A 15,798-nucleotide genomic window follows, 5' to 3' on the forward strand; every position below is an offset into this window, starting at 1 on the left:
CATTTGTGTTACACAGTATCCCCGTTTGCCCAAGCAGTTTTATTTAAAAATGTCCATTGCATTAAATCACTGGACTGGTTTGAGGTCTCTGGGTTTCTGCTAGGCTCTTAATACTGGATCCTCACAGGGGCTCCTCTTGGATATCCAGTTGTTGTTCTATGTCAAGGAGATCCTGCAGGTTTGATTACTCAGAGGCAGTCTAGGCAAAGGTCAGGGATAACACTCCCACACTCCCCAGGAAAAGAACTCCTCACCCACTCAAAATCACCAAGGCTTCACGGGTGAGGTGCAGGGCCTACTCTCCCAGGTGTAGCAGACAAGGGATGAGACAATTTATCCCTCTATCTTCCACCTGACCAGAGATGGGGCTAGCACTCCCAAGCTCATGCCCTCTAGTCAGCTCTGGGACATCAATATGACCTCCAGTGTCAGTAGAGACCACAAACATCCATTAAAATGTCCATGTAGTAAAAACTGGCATGGACATTAACACAGACCACAGTAATGTGGGATTCCTCTCAGTATGCTGTGAATGTTTTATTCCCATTGGTTAGTAAAGAAACTGCTTTGGCCCATAACAGAGCAGAATACAGCTTGGCAGGAAAACTCAGCTAAATTCAGGGAGAAAGAAACCAGAGTCAGGAAGACACCATGTAGCCACCCAAGAATCAAGATGTGAGGTAATAACCATGAGCCTTGTTGTAAAATATAAAATAATAGAAATAGGTTAATTTAAGATACAAGAGCTAACTAGGAATACGCCTGAGCCATTGGCCAAACAATCTCCCATTTCATCTCTCTCCATAGCACACAGCTGCTGTTCTCTTTCTCTCCCATCTATCAATCATGTACTCTATTTTCTCATCCTTACACTATATATTTGTGACACAGGCTCTCATGTGTCATCTGGGTTGCTCGTCATATCATAACCACAGAATCTTTTCTCTGAGCTTTGTGAATCTTTGTTGCCTGGTTTTGTGGAGTCCATCCTCCATGCTCTTTAGTCTCCGAGAACTTAGATTGTCTCCCAGTTTCTTGATTTTCCATAGTGTGCTATATTTTATAACATCCATGGCTCAGATAGGTACATCTGACAAATTCCTATTTTTGGAGTAGGTTTGGATCCTAGCTCAATTTACTTCTTCTGAGAAACTTTAACTCCCCTATTCAAACTATACAGACTAATTTTTTTATTGGATGATTTCTACCACTATGAAAGAAATTTATTATATATAGTCATATATATTATTTCTTTACATCACAATAACAGCTGTAGATTCTATAAGAAATGACAGACTAATTATATAACATGTTCAAGGTCACACAGATTGACTTTAGTAGAGTAAAAACTACAATCCATATGCTCTGAAACACAAAAAAGTCAGACACATAACCTCTGAATAATGCTAAAAACAGTCATTCATAAATATATAATTGTTACTTGTTCTGCAAAGGATAGATAGGCTATTTTTTTCTAGTTTTTTTTTAAATAAGAAATGAGAGTTTGGATCAAAAGGGGCTTTCTTTTGAAAGTGAAATTGCTTTTAAAGACATTATAAACATTTTTAACCAAAACTCATCCTCATAAATAAAATATACTGAGCTCTCTTTGTTGACCCTTAGACTGTTTTGTACATGCATATGGCATCTTCAAAGTTCTCTTTTCTACTTTATAACATCATTTCTCTTCTCCTAAGTTAACTAGTACACAGCTCCATTTCCATAAATTTTATTCAAATTATTCTGCCAATTAAGTGTAAAAGGATTTAATGGACTGAAAGTGTCAGCTATAATTTTCATAATAGAAAACTTTTTACATTATTTATTCATTTTATTAATTATTTAACTTATATTAGAAAGGAATGTTTCTTTTAAAATATTTTAAAAATGTTTTTGAACAGAAATATAATTACATCTTCCTTCCCATCTGATTTCTCCCCAGAATTATTCTGTTGTTATCCCCTTAATATCCTTCAGTTATCTTATTATTTTAGATAGAACTTCAAGTATGCTATTGAATAAATATGGAGAAAGTAGACAATCTTGTATGTAACTGATTTTAGTGAAATTAGCTTTTGGTTTTTCCCATTTAATTTGATGTTGGCTAAGGGCTTGCTGTAAAACATGTTTATTATGTTTAGGTATGTCTCTTGGATGACTAATATCTCCAGGACTTTTTCATGAAGTGATTAAAGGCTTTTTTATCTAATAAGATGATCGTGCGGGTTCTTTTCCTTCACTTTGTTTATATAGTGGATTGCATATACCTATTATCATATATTGAACCATCCTGGTATCTCTGGAATGAAGCCCTCTTGATCACAGTGAATGATCTTTTTGATATGTTCTTTGACCAAGTTTGCAAATATTTTATTGAGTATTATTGCATATATGTTCATAGGGAAAATTGTTCTGTATTCTCTTTATATGTTGAATCTTTAGATGGCTTGAGTATCAGGGTAAGTGTGGCCTCATAGAATAAATTGAGCAGTATTCCTACTGTTTGTATTTGGTGGAATAATTTGAAAGGTATTGGCATCAATTCTTCTTTGAAAATCTGATAGAATTCTGTACTGAAAAATTTGGCTTGGTCTTTAATTAGTTGTAAGGCTTTTTAATGCTTATTTCTATTTTCTTATGGACTTTAGATCTATTTAAATTGTTTGATGTTTATTTAACTTTGGTAAGTGGTACCAATTGAGAAAATTATCTATTGTTTTTAGACTTTCTAATTTGTTGGAGTAAAGTTTTTACAGTATCTTATTATGATTATTTGGATTTCCTCAGTGTCTGTTATTATGTCTCCATTTTTGTTTGGCTTTTGTTAACTTGGATGTGTTCTCTCTCTCTTTAAGTTTGCTTATGCATGGGTTTGTCTACCTTGTTGATTTTCTCCAAGAACAAACCCTTCATTTCAGTGATTCATTGTATTGTTCTATTTGCATATACTTTATTGATTTCACCCCTCAGTTTGATTATTCCTTGATGTCTCCTCTTGGGTGTCATTACTTCTTTTATCCTAGAGATTCCAGCTCTGCTGTTAAGTTGCTAGTACAAAATCTCTTCAAATTTTCCATTTAAGCCCTTAGTGGTATGAACTTTCCTTTTAGTACAGGTTTCACTGTATCCCATTTGTTTGGGTATGCTGTGTATTTATTTTGATTGAATTCTAGAACTTCATTTATTTATTTATTAATTAAAGATTTCTGTCTCTTCCCCGCCACCGCCTCCCATTTCCTTCTCCCTCCCCCAATTAAGTCCCCCTCCTTAGTCAGCCCAAAGAGCAATCAGGGTTCCCTGCCCTGTGGGAAGTCCAAGGACCACCCACCTCCATCCAGGTCTAGTAAGGTGAGCATCCAAACTGCCTAGGTTCCCACAAAGCCAGTACGTGCAGTAGGATCAAAAACCCATTGCCATTGTTCTTGAGTTCTCAATAGTCCTCATTGTCCTCTATGTTCAGCGAGTCTGGTTTATCCCAGGCTTTTTCAGACCCAGGCTTTATTGCCTTCTTTGTTTCTATCTTTACCCAATTATTATCCAATAGAGAACTGTCTAGTTTCTGTGAGTTTTAAGCTTTCTGCTGTTTCTTTATTTGTTGATAACCAGGTTTATTCTGTGGTGATCTGATTGAATGAAAGGAGGTATTTCACTTTTTATATCTACTGATACTTATTTTAGGTCCAATTACGTATTCAGTTTACTCCAAGAATGTTCCTTGGGGTGCAGAGTAGAAGGTATATTATTTTGTGTTAGGGTGAAATTTTCTATAAATATATATTAGGTCCATTTGGTTTATAACATCTGTTAGCTCTAGTATTTCTCTGTTTAGATTTTATCTGAACAATCTGTCCATTGGTCATTGTGTGGTATTGGGTATTGAAGTCTCCCACTATCAATGTGTGTGGGTCAATATATGACCTAAGTTGTAGCAGTGTTATTTTTATAAACTTGGGTCCCTTGTCTGGTGGGGAATAGATATTAAGAAATACAAAGTCATCTTGGTGTAATATTCCATTGATGAGTATGTAGTCTGTTTCTCTATCTCTTTTCATTAGTTTTGGTTTGAAGTCTATTTTTTTAGATATTAAAATGGTTATATAAGCTTGCTTCTTAGGTCAGTTTCTTGGCATATCTTTTCCCACCTCTTACCATGAGGTTATATCTATCCTAGATGTTGAGGGATACTTCTTAGATGCAACTGGAGGATGAATCCTACTTTTGCTTCCAATCTGTTAACCTGTGTCATTTTATTGGGAAATTGACACCACTGATATGAAGAGATATCAGTGATATTAGTGACCAATGATTGTTGATTCCTGTTGTTTTGATGTGTGTGTGTGTGTGTGTGTGTGTGTGTATGTATGTTTCACTTCTTCTGATACTTTCCTTTTGAGATTATTTATTTCCTGTGTTTCTTTGTATCATCAACATCCTTATGATGGAGTTTCCTTCTCTTTGCATTCTTCTTTAATTTCCTGTAGTTGCTGGTCAAGGATTGAGGACTCATGAAATTTCCTTTTCAACTAGCATGCCCATTGGTGTCATTCTTGTTCAGGTTTTATTTAGGAAGACAGGATAATGAGAATTCATACATATATCTGGGTGTTTCTAGAAGGTGAAATCTCACAGTAAACTTTCTGTTCCTCTGGCTCATGTAATCTTTTGCTCCTTACCTTCACTATGATCCATGATACCTATGTGCAGGAGTCATATGTTAGATGTGTCAGCTGGGATACATCTGGAGACATAAGGACGCTTGTTCATTGCATTTTAATTGGCTTGCTTTTCTGCAGTAGTCTTCATTTGTTGCAAAGAGATGTTTCTTTGATGATGAATGAAACCAATAGCTTATCTATGAGTATAAGCCTAACCCTAACCTTAACTATTTCAGTAGTTAGGAATCATGTTGGTGTAGTAAAGTAGCAGTTCAATATTCTCTTTCACTAGTCCTGGGTAGTTTGTTAGGTTTCTCGTGCCAAGAATGCTTTCCTTTTTGTTCAGTGGACCTTAAGTTCAATTAAATAGCTATTGGTTACTACAAAGATGTACATGCTACTACTATAATCTTAGGATTGCTTGGCATACTGCTTGTTGAGTTTATAGGCATTATAGTTAGGTATGTCAACTGGTTACTTTTCTCCGTTGGAACTTTTTATGGCATGCTCTGGTACCATGGAAACTTGTCCTCAGATAGGAAGCATCTAGGTGATAACCAGCTCAGATCTAGTATACATTTCTTAATGCTATCTTCACGCATGTGTTGTTCTTTTCCTCAACTGTTATCCCTCATTACTTCTCCCCATATGTAGCTGATTCCCTTTCTTTACTATGAAACAGCTAAATGTCATGAATCTGGGAAATGGTAGTATAGGGAGGGTTGAGTGCTGAATGGGGTGAAAGGGAAATGATGAAGGATGGAGTAAAAAAGTTAGTGTATGTTCTATAAATCCTATACATATATGAGATGTCAAAGAGGTAACTTAATAAACAACACACACACACACACACACACACACACACACACACACTATAAAATTAAGAAGTATGTGTCTCCAGGAATAACAAGATTCATTTTTGGAAGTAACTTTCCGTCCAGAATTTGTCTTAAATCTAAATAAATATTAACATGTTCATCAAAACATTCCTGTTCTGGTTAGAAATTACTTTTTTTTTAAAATATTGTTGCCATTCTATAACAATACAAAACATATGATTTTTCTAGTACTAGTCTGTTTCTTCCAAAAGCAGCTCGCTAGTATTTTAGTGTCTCTCATTCTCCAGTTTGCTAGGAATTTTCAACTTCAGAATCAAGAAAACACACACACACACACACACACACACACACACACACAAAGACTGCTAATAGAAATTGAAAGAAACCATGGGATGCCCTCTTTCCCCTTTACTGAATTTTAAATCATTTATTAAAATGATCTAATATGATATCATCTTCCACTAAAGTCATAGAACTATTAGAAAGCTATTCTTATGCTGTCATTTTTAATTTATTATAAAGTTTATTATCACACATAACCTAGCAGTTATCAAGAGAAAGCACTGTTGTTAACAACTACTGATTGATTGACAAGCACTATATCACTTGCACATTGTACAGAATTGAGACAGCAAGGCAAAGAGAGAAAAGAATCTCTCTTACCATACTCAAAAGTTGATTATTATGAAAAGTGACATACTCAGTGACAGGACTTCTTCCCAAAGCATAAAGCATGAACAAAAATTGCAACAAAAGTCAAAGTATTTTGGAGTTACAACACATTTTGATATTCATTATGGGTTATGAGTACGTTAAAGTCAACACTAACAGTGCCAACAGCTAAACTCTATTTTGGAATGTGTCATGTTATGAATAATAAGTTTTTCACATACAAATTAATATATATTAACGTAATTCATAATTTTGTGTCACCTGTAGTTTAGGGTCATGTTGTTTGATTTTAGGTCATGAAAGTTGGATATGTAAATCGCACACAGAAAGAAAGAGAGAGAGAGAGAGAGAGAGAGAGAGAGAGAGAGAGAGAGAGAGAGAGAGAGAGAGAACCAATGCAATTATAAAAGCTAGCCTCTTCTCCCATGGGCCACTTGAAACTGGTGGAAATTTTCCATGCAATCTTTGTTCTAGCCATTAAAATGAAACATTAACCTCTCCCTGGGATATCAGAGATGGAGTCAAAGTGGCTGTACTTCATGATGCACACATTGATCTGGGAGAGGAGATGTCATGAGAGAATGGCATTTCCCATCCAGAGCTTAATGTGAGGGAGAAATCACGCTGCTGCTGAAGGGCTAGTGTTAATCACATTAAATAATTCCTCTCTACTACTTACTCACTCACTGCAAGTCAGTTTTATTCGAGCACACACCACAATTTTGTAGCTTATTTACAGTTAAACTCTTCTATCTTTGGGTTAAGATGCATTTACTTAGTCTTTCCTCACTTACTATTTTTAATCATCTTTCAAAGCTTTGATGAAATTTGCACCTGAAAATATTTCTTCTAATATAACTATCATCACATGTATTTTGATTTCTTTATATAATAGGTACAGGATATTTTTTGTGAGTGATAATTTATTTTTTGTGTATATCTCAAGAATATGTTCTACATACAGATGCTATATATTAATATATGTGCATGTATTAATCTATGTTGTATATGTATATATCTATGTATAGTGAAGATATTTTAAGTGTTTTAATGTGTTTGTTTCACTGAAAATCAACTTTACACAACTCACACAATATAATAAGCTCTTTGTGTACAACACTGATCTAAGTCATTTGAAACAGTTCTTTTTTTAAATTTTTTTTTATTGAGAAAAGGAAAAAAAGTTTCCGCCTCCTCCCAGCCTCCCATTTCCCTCCCCCTCCTCCCACCCTTCTCCCCGTCCCCCCTCTCCTCTCCCCCTCCCTCTCCAGTCCAATGAGCAGTTAAGGTTCTCTGCCCTGTGGAAAGTCCAACGTCCTCCCCCCTCCGTCCATGTCTAGGAAGGTGAACATCCAAACTGGGTAGGCTCCCACAAAGCCAGAACATGAAATAGGATGAAAACCCCGTTCCATTGTCCTTGGCTTCTCATCAGCCCTCATTGTTCGCCATGCTCAGAGAGTCAGGTTGTATCCCATGCTTTTTCAGTCACAGTCCAGCTGGGCTTGGTGAGCTCCCAATAGATCAGCCCCATTGTCTCAGTGGGTGAGTGCACCCCTGGTGGTCCTGACATCCTTGCTCATGTTCTCCCTCCATCTGTTCCTCATTGGGACCTTGGGAGCTCAGTCCAGTGCTCCAGTGTGGGTCTCTGTCTCTATCTCCATCCATCACCAGATGAAGGTTCTATGGTGATATGCAAGATATTCGTCAGTATGAGGATAGGGTCATTTCAGGTTCCCTATCCTCAGCTGCCCCAGGAACTAACTGGGGACATCGCCTTGGGCTCCTGGGAGCCACTCTAGGTTCAAGTCTCTTGCCAACCCTAAGGTGGCTCCCTTAACTAAGAATTGTGCTTCCTTGTTCCCCTATCCAACCTTCCTTTATCCCAATCATCCTGTTTCCTCAAGTTCCCCCCATCCTCCCCTTTTCACTTCTCTCTCCCCATCTCCCCTTACCCCCATCCCACCCCACCCCCAAGATCCCAATTTTCTCCCCGGCAATTTTGTCTACTTGCCATAGCCAAGAGGATAACTATATGTTTTTCCTTGGGTTCACCTTCTTATTTAGCTTCTTTAGGATCACCAATTATAGACTCTGTGACCTTTACTTATGGCTAGAAACCAATTATGAGTGAGTACATCCCATGTTCATCTTTTTGGGTCTGGGTTACCTCACTCAGGATAGTGTTTTCCATTTCCATCCATTTGCATGCAAAATTCGAGAAGTCATTGTTTTTTACCGCAGCATAGTACTCTAATGTGTATATATTCCACACTTTCTTCATCCATTCTTCCATTGAAGGGTATCTAGGTTGTTTCCAGGTTCTGACTATTACAAATAATACTGCTATGAACATAGTTGAAGAAATGCTTTTGTCATATGAAAGGGCATCTCTTGGGCATATTCCCAAGAGTGGTATTCCTGGGTCCAGGGGTAGGTTGATCCCGAATTTCCTGAGAAACTGAAACACTAATTTTCAAAGTGGTTGCACAAGATTGCATTCCCACCAGCAATGGATGAAGGTACCCCTTCCTCCACAGCCTCTCTAGCATAGGCTATCATTAGTGTTTTTGATTTTAGCCATTCTGACAGGTGTAAGATGATAATCACCCTCTCACTGTTCACCGATATGGTGTTTAATCCAGTGCGGTGATTTTTATTTTTCTCTTCCTTTATTTTCCTTAAATTTGAATAGCTTATCAGCTCAAATATTTTATAAATATTTATGTAACAGTGCTTGCAGTGAAACATACTTTTAATTTCTTGACATTTTAATGACTTTAGTGTTGAAAAATAAAAAGAAAAGAAAAACAGTTATTATTATATAAGGGTGATTTTTTTTTTACTTTTAATCTTGGCTTTGTTAGTTCGAACTAAACTTATTTTGGTCTTATAATTTATAAGTCATATTTTGTTAAATTTTTGAGCTTAATTATAATTTTCTTTTTTAAATTTTTAAATTTTTTTATTAAAAATTTCCCCCTCCTCCCTGCCTCCATTTTCCCTCCCCCTATCCCCCACTCCCCAGCCTCTACTCCCCTCCCCCTCCCTCTCCAGTCCAAAGAGCAGTCAGGGTTTTCTGTCCTGTGGGAAGTCCAAGGTCATCCCTCCTCCACCCAGGTCTAGGAAGGTGAGCATCCAAACAGGGTTAGGCTCCCACAAAGCCAGTACATCAGTAGGATCAAAACCCAGTGCCATTGTTCTTGGCTTCTCAGCAGCCCTCATTGTCCACCATGTTCAGAGAGTCCGGTTTTACCCCATGATTTTTTAGTCCCAGTCCAGCTGTCCTTGGTGAGCTCCCATTAGATCAGCCCCACAATCTCAGTGGGTGGGTGCACCCCTCGCTGTCCTGACTTCCATGTGCATAAATAATCTACTCCATTAAAAAAAAACGTTGTGATTAATTTACTCCTTTGGGGATAGTTATTGTAAAACCATGGAGGAAAATTCTAATAAAACAGTATTAGAGACTGGGAGGCTGAGGGGTTACGAATAACTGATACTTTATTAATCTTCAGCCTAAGTTTCATGTTCTTTCTTGATGCTAGCAATTGCGAGTGAGAAACTCCAGTCCTATACTTGTGTTGTATGCTGCTAGGGTTATTTAGGAATCCAGTGTTCTGAACATGTTTAATGTCACACAGTACAAGTTAGTCTAATATAATTAAAATTATATTATTTAAAAGTGTCAAGTCTTTGTTTATCCAACATGAACAGAATTTGCTTTGTTCCTTGCTTAATAATATAACATAGTGGTCTATGAATGTTAAGCACTGGTCTATTATGTTCAGCCCCCTCAGAGATCAACGAACTCAATTCTGAGCAAAAAGTTGACCTTTTTAGTAATGGCAGTGTCTATTTCTACTTCAACAGGAATGCCTTTAAGGTGATGGATTTTCACATTTGAAGGATTATTTGAAATTCTCTGGTTGATGTGCTGAATGGGACTCTAAGCACTCAAGTGCTGTGTAGAGCGAATGGATGCTAGATCTTCTGCTGGGGGGGGGGGGGGTCACAGAAACTTCAGTGACTGTGTCCTTAAGATCCCTTTATATTGTGACCACAGGTTCTATAAAGGAAAGGTACAGATCCTTATTTGTCAACATAAAATTTCTAGCTGATATTTATAAAGATAAAAATTGAAGATGGAGACAAAATATGATTATAATGTCTATTTGTTAAACAATTGATTCCTTTATGATATGAAAAGTATAAAAAAATTTCATATAATTTAAATTTATATTAGCCATTTTTATTTGTATATTATAACAAGAAATATAACTGATGTCCAGACATTGAAAAACTTCCTAATGTCACTATAGAAACATGATATAACTCTCACACCCCTTTGTGCTGGATCCCAGAACTCATCAGCTGTATTGCCATGTTTCTTCCTTACATGTTTTCTAGAAAACTGAAGATTGGCCATGGCAGTTTCTACCCATTTTCCCTGACTCTTTTTAATCTTTATGCTGAAGTATGCAGCTCTAGCCATACATTTAGCTGGTTCTACAAGACAGTACAGAGCACATTTACTAACTTTTATTGACTATTTCTTATCGTCAGATATTAATAGCTTCTCTTTTATTTTACTTATTAGAAATAGTATTTAAGTAATAGTCTTGTAAATGCTTTCATTTGATCTGTGTAAAGTTTAGAAAGGCTTTAAGCCTTCAAAATTCTAAAAGTAATATATTTTTATCTTACATTTTTACCCTGCCAAGTTACTAACACATGGCACTTAATAGGCATTAGAGAAATTGGTACTTCACCTGGTAGTACATGGCAACGTTCATACTTCTATTATTTTTTGACATTTGGATTTATAGTTACAACTAAATTTACCCATCTAATGAGTGATAAAGAATGTCTTCTGATAGTGTGCTTTTTCCATCTTCATAATGTTGGACATGTTTGCTCATAAGCATTGGCCACTAGACTTTCTTCTTCCATGAATTATGATGTTCTTTTTCTGCTTCTTGATTAATTAAAGTTTAAATTGTACTCCTTATATTTTCTTTACAATAACATTTTTTACTTTTTAAAGTGTTTTACTTCAGTCTGATTTTATAATTTCTACCATTATTGCTACTTTTTATCATTCATAATTACTTATATTCCCCCTTTATTTTGTGATCTGTATCTTTATGTTCAAGTTAAAAAACTTCCTTTTATCTTAAAGTCCTAAATAATGCCTTTATGTTGTTGTAAAATTGAAAAAAATCTTTAACTTTATGTTATTTTTTACAAGAGGGATAATTTTTGTGTTTGCAATGAGGCAATATTCTTCTTTTCTTCAATGTGGACATTTTATTGTCTCCCCCAACCCTGAAAACTTAGTAAACCCCTGGTGAACTTCAGTTCACCTATGCTTCCTTCAGTTGTCCCTTATACCTTGATGTGTCTCCCAAATTCTCCTAGAGAACATGATACTCATCAGACCTTTTGTATGAGATGTAGTTCATCATAGTGTGAGAATAAAGTCCTGTCAATTCTCTACACCTAAGTTTTAGGATTCTTAAATATGACTGAGCTGCTAGAGTTTCATTATTTGGTCATACAAAATGTTAGCATATCAAGTTCAAATAACTGGAAAGACAATGTTCTATCATAATCATACAGTGGACATTTGCAAAAATTATACATGATTTCAGAAGCCATATAACAATAACTTAATGTGATGTCGAACATCTCCCCATCTCATCTTTATGGTATCCAGATTTTAATTACTGTGGCAAATACGTGAGAGAAATAAATTAAGGTTAAGAATATTTATTCGGTTCATGGCTATAGGTTTTGGTCCATAGTCTGTTGTCTGTATTATTATAGATGTCCCATGAGCCTGAGATTTTTTTTTTCTCAGTAAGTGAGTAGATGCTGAAGGGGAGCCAGATGATGCCACAAAACAAATCCACACCAGTTAAGAATTATGGATAATAAAAAGGTTATTTATTTGAGGGGGAAAACTTACGGTCACCAGCCCAAACAACACTCCTCTTGTTGCAAACAGGAAACAAAGAGTCTAAGCGGTGGGAAGCAAGAGAGAGAGAGAGAGAGAGAGAGAGAGAGAGAGAGAGAGAGAGAGAGAGAGAGAGAGAGAGAGCACAGTTCCTCTTCCTTTTTTAAAGTATAAGAGACCACACCCCAGTGGGCTGGTATCTTAAAGGCTATTGGCTGAAGCTTCCGCAGCATCCTTCCAGCAGAAAGACACACAAACATGGGGCCTGGAAACAAAGTATATCTTTCATAGCATGCCCCAATGAGGAAATTGTTCTTACTCCAATTAGTCTTCACCTGCATTTCTTCTCATCATGTAATAATATGCATCCATCAAGGGACTGGTGTATTGACTATGTCAGAACCCTTAGAAGCAATCACTTCCTAAAAATGTGCTGGCAACCAGTCCTTCTATATGTGAGCCTTTTAGAGACATCTCAGATTAAAAAAAATAAAACATCACACCCTTCATCATCAAAGGCTCATGTATATTACAGAGTAATATACAATTAACACATCTTCCAGAGTCCCCCGTTTCAACAATTTCAGCATTTCTCATAAGATCAAACTTAAAAATGCATCTGAGCTTCAAAGAAGAATTCTACTGTTAACTCCTACAACCCAAAAGAATATTAGAGGAAACTTTTCTATACAACAGAAGATACCACTCCAGAAAACCACAGCAAATAAAAATTTATTTTGTTTAAACAGAAAAAGGGGAAATGATATAGAAGGGTTTTCTATCGATCTGTTGCTTTCATTGGTTAATTAATAAAGAAACTGCTTGGCCTGATAGGTCAGAACATAGGTAGGTGGGGAAGACAGAACAGAATTGTGGGAGGAAGAAAGTAGAGACAGGAAGATACCATGCTTCTCCTACCCAAGACAGACAGTGATTAGACTCATGCCGGTAAGCCACACTCAAGTGGCGATACACATTAATAGAAATGGGTTAATTAGGATGTGAGAGTTAGCCAAGAAGAGGCTAGAGCTAATGGGTCAGGCAGTGTTTAAATGAATACAGTTTCTGTGTTATTATTTCTGGGACTAAGATAGCCGTGCGGGAGCTGGGTAGGATGAAAAGCAGGCCTGCTCGCCTCATCACTACACCAGTGGAATCAGTTTTCATTAACAATGGCTGTAGTTTCCTCTCAATGTCTCTTATTCAATCTGGAAAAATGCCTTTTTATGCAACCTTAGCAAGGCTTTCTTCTTCAAAGAAAAAAAAAACTTTTAAACATATTTATTTTTGTTTCATAGCCATGGTAGTTTTAATGAGAATGTGCTACATAAGCTCACATGTTTGCATGCTTAGTTCCCAAAGGATTAGGAAATTTGTCACTGGGAGTGAGCATTGGGATTTCAAATGCCAAGACCAGGCACAGAGCCTTGCTCTCTGCCGGGGTCTAGCCTGCAGATCAGTTACTCCTCTAGTACCTTGCCTGTCTGCTTCCCACCATGATGATAATGAACAAATGCTCTGAGAAATCCTCAATTAAATGATTTATTTTATGAGTTGCCTTGGGCATGGAGTCTCTTCACCAGCATAGAACAATAATTGAGACAAAAACCTAGAGTTTATCAATTCTTGTTAATATTTTACGTATCCTCCATTCCTATTTTTCTAGTGATAATGTCTTAGATTCTTTTACTCTCACCAGAAATCTTCTTTGGCCCCTATCTTGATTCATGTTTCCTTTCTAACCAAACTGCAAGCACACACATGAATGTGCACACACAGACATACATGCACATGTGAGCGTGCACACACGCGCGCGCGCACACACACACACACACACACACACACTACTCTAAATCTGAATAAAAGTAGTCAGAAAGTCCCCATCATAGGATGGGCTGTTATGAAATTCCCTCTAAAGACACTAACAAACGTAGACATGCACTTTGCCACAATACAATAGGTATGAGTTTTAGCACAGTTTCTGATATAGTACTTGTTCTCAGTGGAAGGTTCGAAAGCACTCCATTTACTCTCTGCTTTCATCCCAACATTCTGGCCTCATGGAGTCACACTTAAATACACCCTTATGTCTGTTTATAGCATTCTAGGCTATCTTTAATTCACTTCTCCCACAGACCGTTTCCAAAAAATGCTATGCCACATTGTTAGGTTCTATACAATGATCCCATTTCACTGAGAAAAAAGTTTTCCTGTTGATTAGCTTTTGTTTGCTTTGACAAAATTACTGGCATAAACAAGCCAGAGAAGGAATGATTGACTTTTGACTCACAATTTTACAAGCTATCACTTGTGATCAAATTCCTTTACATGTACTCAAAGTGATGTTGAGCTTCAATGCAGAGAGCATATTCTGGAACAAAGAACTTTACTTCATAGCAGAGAGAGCCATAGAACAAAAGTGATCATTCCAGGGTCAAGAAACAACCTTCAAAGTGATGTTGCCCAGTGATCCTCTTCTATAATCTGAGCTTCACCTTTGATTCTCTGTGATTTCTCTGTAATGCCATCCTATTATAAGTCCAATGAGGAATTAATACATTTGTTGGTTCACAGTCCTTAGAATACAGTTACTTCCAAAATCATATGTGAGAAAAGAATCCGCTAATTCATATCTCAAGACTCATCAGATCAAATCCTTATGATTTCAGTGTATGTATTCCTCATTAACAACTGAGGAGATTTAAGCATGGTCAAACCAATATCAATTTATTGTTTGGAAAAATGTTAGCATCTGTGCTCAGTCCACCAAGGTAAATCTAAAGAGTGGGGATGTTTGACAATTTAATGTTTAAGAAATTTTTTAAAAATCAGATAATTATGACACACAGAAAAAAAACCCTGAAAGACATTGATTCACAAGCATTGTTGTCTTCTACAGTACTTTGCTAACCTCTTTTATAAAGTACAAAGAAAAGAAAACTTAAGGAGCCCACTGAAAACACTAGTCTTTCTCATTTTTGTAATTCACAGGTTATGAACTTTCACTATTTGTTTTCACCATTTTTTCTATGTATTTATACTATAGAATAAAGATTCTATATTTGTCAGATATTTCTCCTTGCCACTTACGTGGTGAAACAAGAAGGCAGCTGTTCATGGTTTTCTTTTTAGAGAGTTCACGATTCCGTCTTTAGTCAGCGCACACAAACAGCTCTGAGCCTGTCTACCAATCACAAACTTGCCTCCGGTCACACCTGTGAGATTCTACTTTTGACATCGAAACACTTCCACACCTGTACCCCCACATTTTATAAAATACTCTGAGGACTCTGAGAACTCATCCTAGTAAATGATTCAAATGACTTTCAGCTTATTTTACTGGCAGAGCAGTAGGAGGGAATCCTTTTCAGAATACCTAATCTGGTATATTAGAGAGACTCCAAGGGGACCACTAGTTGTTCTCTTTATCAGTTTTCCACCTTGGCATTTAAATTATAGCTCAGGAGGCTACCCTCTCAGAAGTGATGCGGAGTTTCCTTCGTGAACTTATCAAGCATCATTCTCCTAAGGTCCTGAGTGTGTCAGCAGAGGCAGGAGATAGAGAGATCTCACAGAAACAGAAATGAAACTCGGGTGCACAGACTTCTGTAGAATAGGGAAAGTCCAGGTGAAAGATGAAGACTGACTCACAGCTGATGTGAAAATAAGAGCCCTA

The sequence above is a fragment of the Microtus pennsylvanicus genome, chromosome 1, assembly GCF_037038515.1.
Source record: "Microtus pennsylvanicus isolate mMicPen1 chromosome 1, mMicPen1.hap1, whole genome shotgun sequence".
NCBI lineage: Eukaryota > Metazoa > Chordata > Mammalia > Rodentia > Cricetidae > Microtus > Microtus pennsylvanicus.